The sequence below is a fragment of the Otolemur garnettii genome, unplaced genomic scaffold (assembly GCF_000181295.1).
Source record: "Otolemur garnettii isolate 467f Iridium unplaced genomic scaffold, OtoGar3 scaffold00141, whole genome shotgun sequence".
NCBI lineage: Eukaryota > Metazoa > Chordata > Mammalia > Primates > Galagidae > Otolemur > Otolemur garnettii.
Genome location: NW_003852536.1, coordinates 4285700 through 4291681, shown reverse-complemented (window position 1 = coordinate 4291681; position 5982 = coordinate 4285700). Strand labels below are relative to the sequence as shown.

The 5982-nt window shown below is 35.5% G+C and overlaps 1 non-coding gene across 1 annotated transcript; it reads left to right on the top strand.

Moving 5' to 3' along the window:
- Positions 1-5570: 5570 nt before the first annotated feature.
- LOC111728142 lies at positions 5571-5681 on the top strand. The gene has a single exon (XR_002775529.1). It is a non-coding gene; the product is annotated as a U6 spliceosomal RNA (small nuclear RNA).
- The last annotated feature ends 301 nt before the right edge of the window (positions 5682-5982 follow it).

Here is a 5982-nt window from a genome sequence, read left to right as displayed (position 1 = left end):
GTAATATCTCACTTCAAAGAAATAAACATTTTGCAATTTAGTTGGATGAATCTACTGATACCAGTGGTAAACACCAACTTTTAGCATTCGGTAGATTTGTCTGTAAAGAAGAAATCATAAAACAGATTGTATTTTGTTGACCACTCCAAACAAGGGGCCACATATTTTCAATTTAATCGTTAACTACTTTAATTCTAATAACTTGTCTTGAGATTCTCACATATTTGTAAGGATGGAGACCCATCTATGTCCAGAGGTGTATAAGAATTTGTTACACTTGCACACATGCACACACACAATTCAGAAATTACTTTTACATGCTGTTTGCTATACAGAGAAATGCCTATCAACAAAAGAACAAACAATTCCATCTACCACTAGGCAAGAGATATGAATGGAACCTGCTCTGATGAAGACAGACAAATAGCTAATAAATGTTTGAAAAAATGTTCCTCATTCTTAATTGTCAAAACCACCCTGAGACATCACCTAACCACAGTGAGAATAGCCCACATCATAAAGTCCTAAAGCTGCAGATGCTGGTGTGGATATGGAGAGAGGGGAACACATCTTAACTGTTGGTGGGACTGTAAACTAATAAATTCTCTTTGGAAGGAAGCATGGAGAATGTCACAGAACTCAAATTAGACCTCCCATTTGATTGTGCAATCCCATTACTAGGCATCTACCAGAAGAAAAAAAAAAAAATTTTATCATAAGGACATTTGCATTCGACTGTTGCAGCTCAATTTACAATCATCAAAATGTGGAAACTAGCTAACTGCCCACCAACCCAGGAGTGGATTAAAAACACTATTCAGTCATTAAAAAGATGGAAATGTCGTATCTTTTATAGTAACCTGGACAGAACTGGGATATATTCTTCTTAGTAAAGCAACACAAGAATGGAGAAGCAGGAATCCAATGTGTTCAATTCAACATTCAACAGGGGGTTCAACAGTAGAGTATGTCAAGTAGATGAAAGGATCAGTGAATCTGAAGACAGGCCAATGGACATCATACAATCAGGAACAAAAAGAAAAAAGAATTTAAAAAAGTGACACCATTAAGAGGCTTATGGGACACCATTAGGTGGCATTACTGATGTATCAGAAGGTGCAAAGGAAGAGAAAGAGATGGAAAACACATTCAAAGAAACAATGGAAGAAAACTTCTCAAGTCTGGGGAACAAAATAAAAATCCAGATTCAAGAAGCCCAAAGGACACCAAATAAGACGAATCCAAAGAGACCCACACCTTAACACATGATAACCAAATGTTCAAAAGCTAAAGACAGAGTTTTTAAGTAGCAAGGAGAACAGGAATTGCTATGTCCAAGGAAACACCTGTAGTGTTATCAGTAGATTTTCAGGAGAAACTCTGCAGGCCTTGGGAGGGGAATGATATATTTAAAATCCTGAAGGAAAAATGTTGCTAAGAAAAAATGCTATAACCAGAAATTGTCTCTTTCAAAAATGAAGAGGTGATAAAGACTTTCTCAGATAAATAAAGGCTAAGATAACTTATCTCCACTAGACTTGCCTTACAAGAAGTGCTATGCAGAGTTCTTCAAGCTCAAGGAAGAGGATGCTAATTAGTAACATGAAAACAAAAGATATAATATGTAAAAGTATACTGTCAAATTCAAAATACTCTAAGACTTCAATGGCAGTGAAAGAAATTAATTATAGAAATTATTAGAAACAATGAAAGATTCAATAACTTGTTAAGGATAAAAATTTACTGTCACATCAAAAACAAATTGTGGGCCAAGGTAAAGTAAAAGTATAGGGTATGTGTATACAATCAAAGTTAAATTGTTACCAGCTTAAAATGGCATCTTATGATGTCTTAGGTTAACCAAAAAGCAAAAGCCTGTAACAGACACACAAAAAATAAAAAGAACAAATCCAAAGCATGCATTGCCAAAAGCCATCAAATCACAAAAGCAACAGAGTAAGAAAGGATCGGAACATCTCCAAACAACCAGAAAACAAGTAACAAAATGGCACTAGTAAGTTCTTACCTAAAAATTATCATTTTGGATATAAGTGGGCTAAATTTTCAACTAAAGGCACAGAATGGCTAAATGGGCACACAGAACAAATGTTCCTACAAGAGCCTCACTTCATGTTAAAGGAAACTCACAGACTCAAAGTAAGGCATGTAAAAAGATTCTATGCAAATGGAGAGAGAAGAGAGAGCAGGGGCAGTTATAGTTTTTTAGACAAAACTGACTTCAAGGCTCAGCGCCTATAGCTCAACCGGCTAAGGCACCAGCCACGTACACCTAAGGTGGCGGGTTCGAATCCCCAGCCCGGACCGCCAAACAACAATGACGGCTGCAACCAAAAAATAGCCGGGCGTTGTGGCGGGCGCCTGTGGTCCCAGCTACTTGGGAGGCTGAGGCAGGAGACTCGCTTGAGCCCAGGAGTTGGAGGTTGCTGTGAGCTGTAATGCCATGGCACTCTGCCCAGGGGGACAGCTTGAGGCTCTGTCTCAAAAAAAAAAAAAAAAAAAAACTGACTTCAAGGTAAAAACTGTAAGAGACAGAGAAGGTGATATACAGTGATACACACGGTGATATATAAGTGATAAATAAGTCAATTCATCAACAGGGTATAACAATTATACATATACACATACTCAACACTGGAGCACCTAAACATATAAAGCCAACATGAAGACATCTGAAGGGAGACATACACTGCACCGTAATAACAGTAGGGGATTTCAGTACCTCACTATCAACATTGCATAAATTATCTGTGCAAAAAAAGGTCAATATACAAACACTGGACTTGAACTACAGTTAAATTTAGAGCAAAGAGACCTAAAAGACATATACAAAATAGGGTGCCCAATAGCAACAGCATATAAATTCTTCTCAGGTGCACACCAAATAATTACCAGGACAGATCATATGTTACGTCACAAAGAAAGTCTTCAAATGACTTATATCATCTTAAATTTGTTAAGTATCTTTTCCAACCACAATGGTATGAATCTAGAAATCAATAACAGGAATTATTAAACAATTAACAAATAAGTAGATATTAAATAATATCTCCTGAACAATTAATTGGGTCAAAAAAGAAACTAACGAGAAATTTTAAGGTATCTTGAGATAAACAAAAATAGAATACAACCCAAAACTCAGGAGATGCCCCAAAAGCAGATCTAAGAGAGATGTTTGAGACAACAAAAGCCTACATCAAAAAAGAATAAAGATTTCAAACAAACAGCCTAATTTCATACCTCAAGGAACTAGAAAAAGAACAAAGTAAGCTCAATGTTAGCAGAGGAAAGGAAATAACAAAGTTCAGAGCAGAAACAAAATCAAATTGAAACTGGAAAAATAATAGAAAAGATCAGTAAAACAAAGTCAATTTTTTTGAAAGCTGACAAAACCTTGTAGCTAATCTAAGAAGACTAAAATCAGAAATGAAAGAGGAGACATTACAACTGATAACACAAAACCACAAAGGATTGTTAAGAAACTACTATGAACAATTATATGCCAACAAACTGGACAGCATTAGAAGAAAACAAGATAAATGCCAAGAAACATACAACCTACCTGGAATGAATCACAAAGAAATTAAAAATCTCAGCAAATGAGTAAGGAGACTGAATCAGTAATTAACAGTCTCCCATCACAGAAAAGCCCAGACCAAATGTCTTCACAGCTGTATTCTAGCAAACATTTAAAGAAAAACTAATAATAATCCTTCTTAACCTTTCTGTAAAAATGAAGAGCTGCATACTTCCAAACTCATTTCACTTGGCCAGAATTAATTACCCTAATATTGAAGCCAGACAAAAGACACTACAAGAAAAGAAACTACAACCAATATCACTGACAAAGGAGGCCAAAATCCCCACCAAAATACTAGCAAACTATGTTCAGCAGTACATGAAATTCACTAAGATAATGGGATTTACCCCTGGGAAGCAAGGTTGGTTCAACAAAGGTAAATCAATAAGTGTGATCCATCACATTAATAGAACAAAGGACAATAACCATATTATCATTTCAGTAGATGCAGAAAAACATCTGACAAAATTTAACATTGTTTTATTTAAAAACTCTCAAGTACTAGGCATATAAGGAATGTTCCCCAACACAATACAGGCTACATATGAAAAGTTCAAGCTCATATCATACTCTGTATAAAGCTGAATGCTTTTCTGCTAGATTTAGGAACAGGGCAAGGATGTCACTCTCACATACTTCTGTTTAACATAGAATTACAAGTCTCAGCCAGAGCAATGAGGCAAGAGAAAAAAATAAAGGCATCAGGATAGAGAAGGTGAAGTGAAATTTTCTGTTTGCTGATGACATAATCTTACATATAGAAACTCCTAAAGATTCCACCATAATAAAAATCAGAATTGATAAATAAATTTTTAAAAATTGCAGGATGTAAATTCACCTTACAAAAATCAGTAGCATTTTTATAATGGTCTGAAAAAAATTTAAGAAGTCAAATTTATAACAGCATTGGAAAAAAAGAAAAATTTTAGGAGTAAATTTAACCTAGGAAGTAGAATTCCTGTATCATAAAAACTATAAAACATTGAGGAAAGAAAATGAAGATGACATAAATAAATGAAAAAATATCTTGTGTTCATGAACTGTTAAGAATTGATATTCAATGCCATCCTTACCAAAATTCCAACATCATTCTTCACAGAAATAGAAAAAAAAAAATCCTAAACTGTATGGAACCACAAAAGACCACAAATAGCTAAAGCAATCTTTTCCAAAGAGAATAAAACTGGAGGTGTCACAATTTCAAAACATTACAAAGCTACAGTAATGTAAACAACATAGTACTGGCACAATAACACACATCAACTAATAGAATAGGAGAGACAGCTCAGAAATAAACCCACATATCTATGGTTAACTGATTTTCAACAAAGGTGCCAAGAATACACAATGGACAAAAGACAGCTGCTTCCACAAAGGTGTTAAGAAAACTGGATGTCCATATACTGCAGAATGAAAATGTACCTTTCTCTTACCCCTTATATAAGAGAATCAACTCGGAATGGATTAAAGACCTAAAAATAAGAACTGAAACTATAAAAATACTAGCAGAAAACACAAGACGAAAGATCAAAGGCAGACATTTCTTGGAGATGACTCCAAAGGCACAGGCAACAAAAGGAAAGACAAATGAGATTGTATCAAAGCAAAAAGCTTCTACACAGCAGGGAAACAATGAAGAGACAACCCAGAGACTGGGAGAAAATATTTGAAGGCTAGGTAGGCATAGTGGCTGATGCCTGTAAATTCCAGAACTTTGGGAGACCAAGACAGGAAGATTTCTTGAGACCAGGAGTTCAAGACCAACCTGGACAACATAGTAAGACTTCATTTCCACAAAAATTTAAAAATTGAGCACTGTGGGACACACCTATAGTCCTAGTTGGGAGGATCACTGAACTTGGGAGTTGGGAGGTTTCAGTGAGCTGTGATGAAGCCACTGCACTCCTGTCTGGACCAACAGAGTGAGACTTTGTCTACTGATTTCCAAATGGGGAAAAGATAATCTTTTCATGTACTTGCTTTAAAAGCACATACACTAAAATCAGAATGATACAGAGAACATTAGCATGGCCTGTGTGCAAACAAAGATGACACACAAATTGGTGAAGCAACAAACCATGCTGGGAAAACTAGATACCCACATGCAAAAGATTGAAGTTGGACCCTTACCTATAAAAGTTAACACAAAAAGGATTAAGGAGCTAAAACTATATAAAATTCTTAGAAAAAAAAAAAAGAAAAACTTGTATGATCTTGTATTTGGCAATCATTCTTTAAAGATGGCTCCAAAGTATGGGTAATAAGAGAAAAAATACATAAATTAGACATTCTCAAATTGAAACCTTCTGTGCATCAAAGGATACTATCAAGAAAGTGAAAAGAAAGCCGGGTGTGGTGGCTCATGCCTATAATCCTAGCATTGG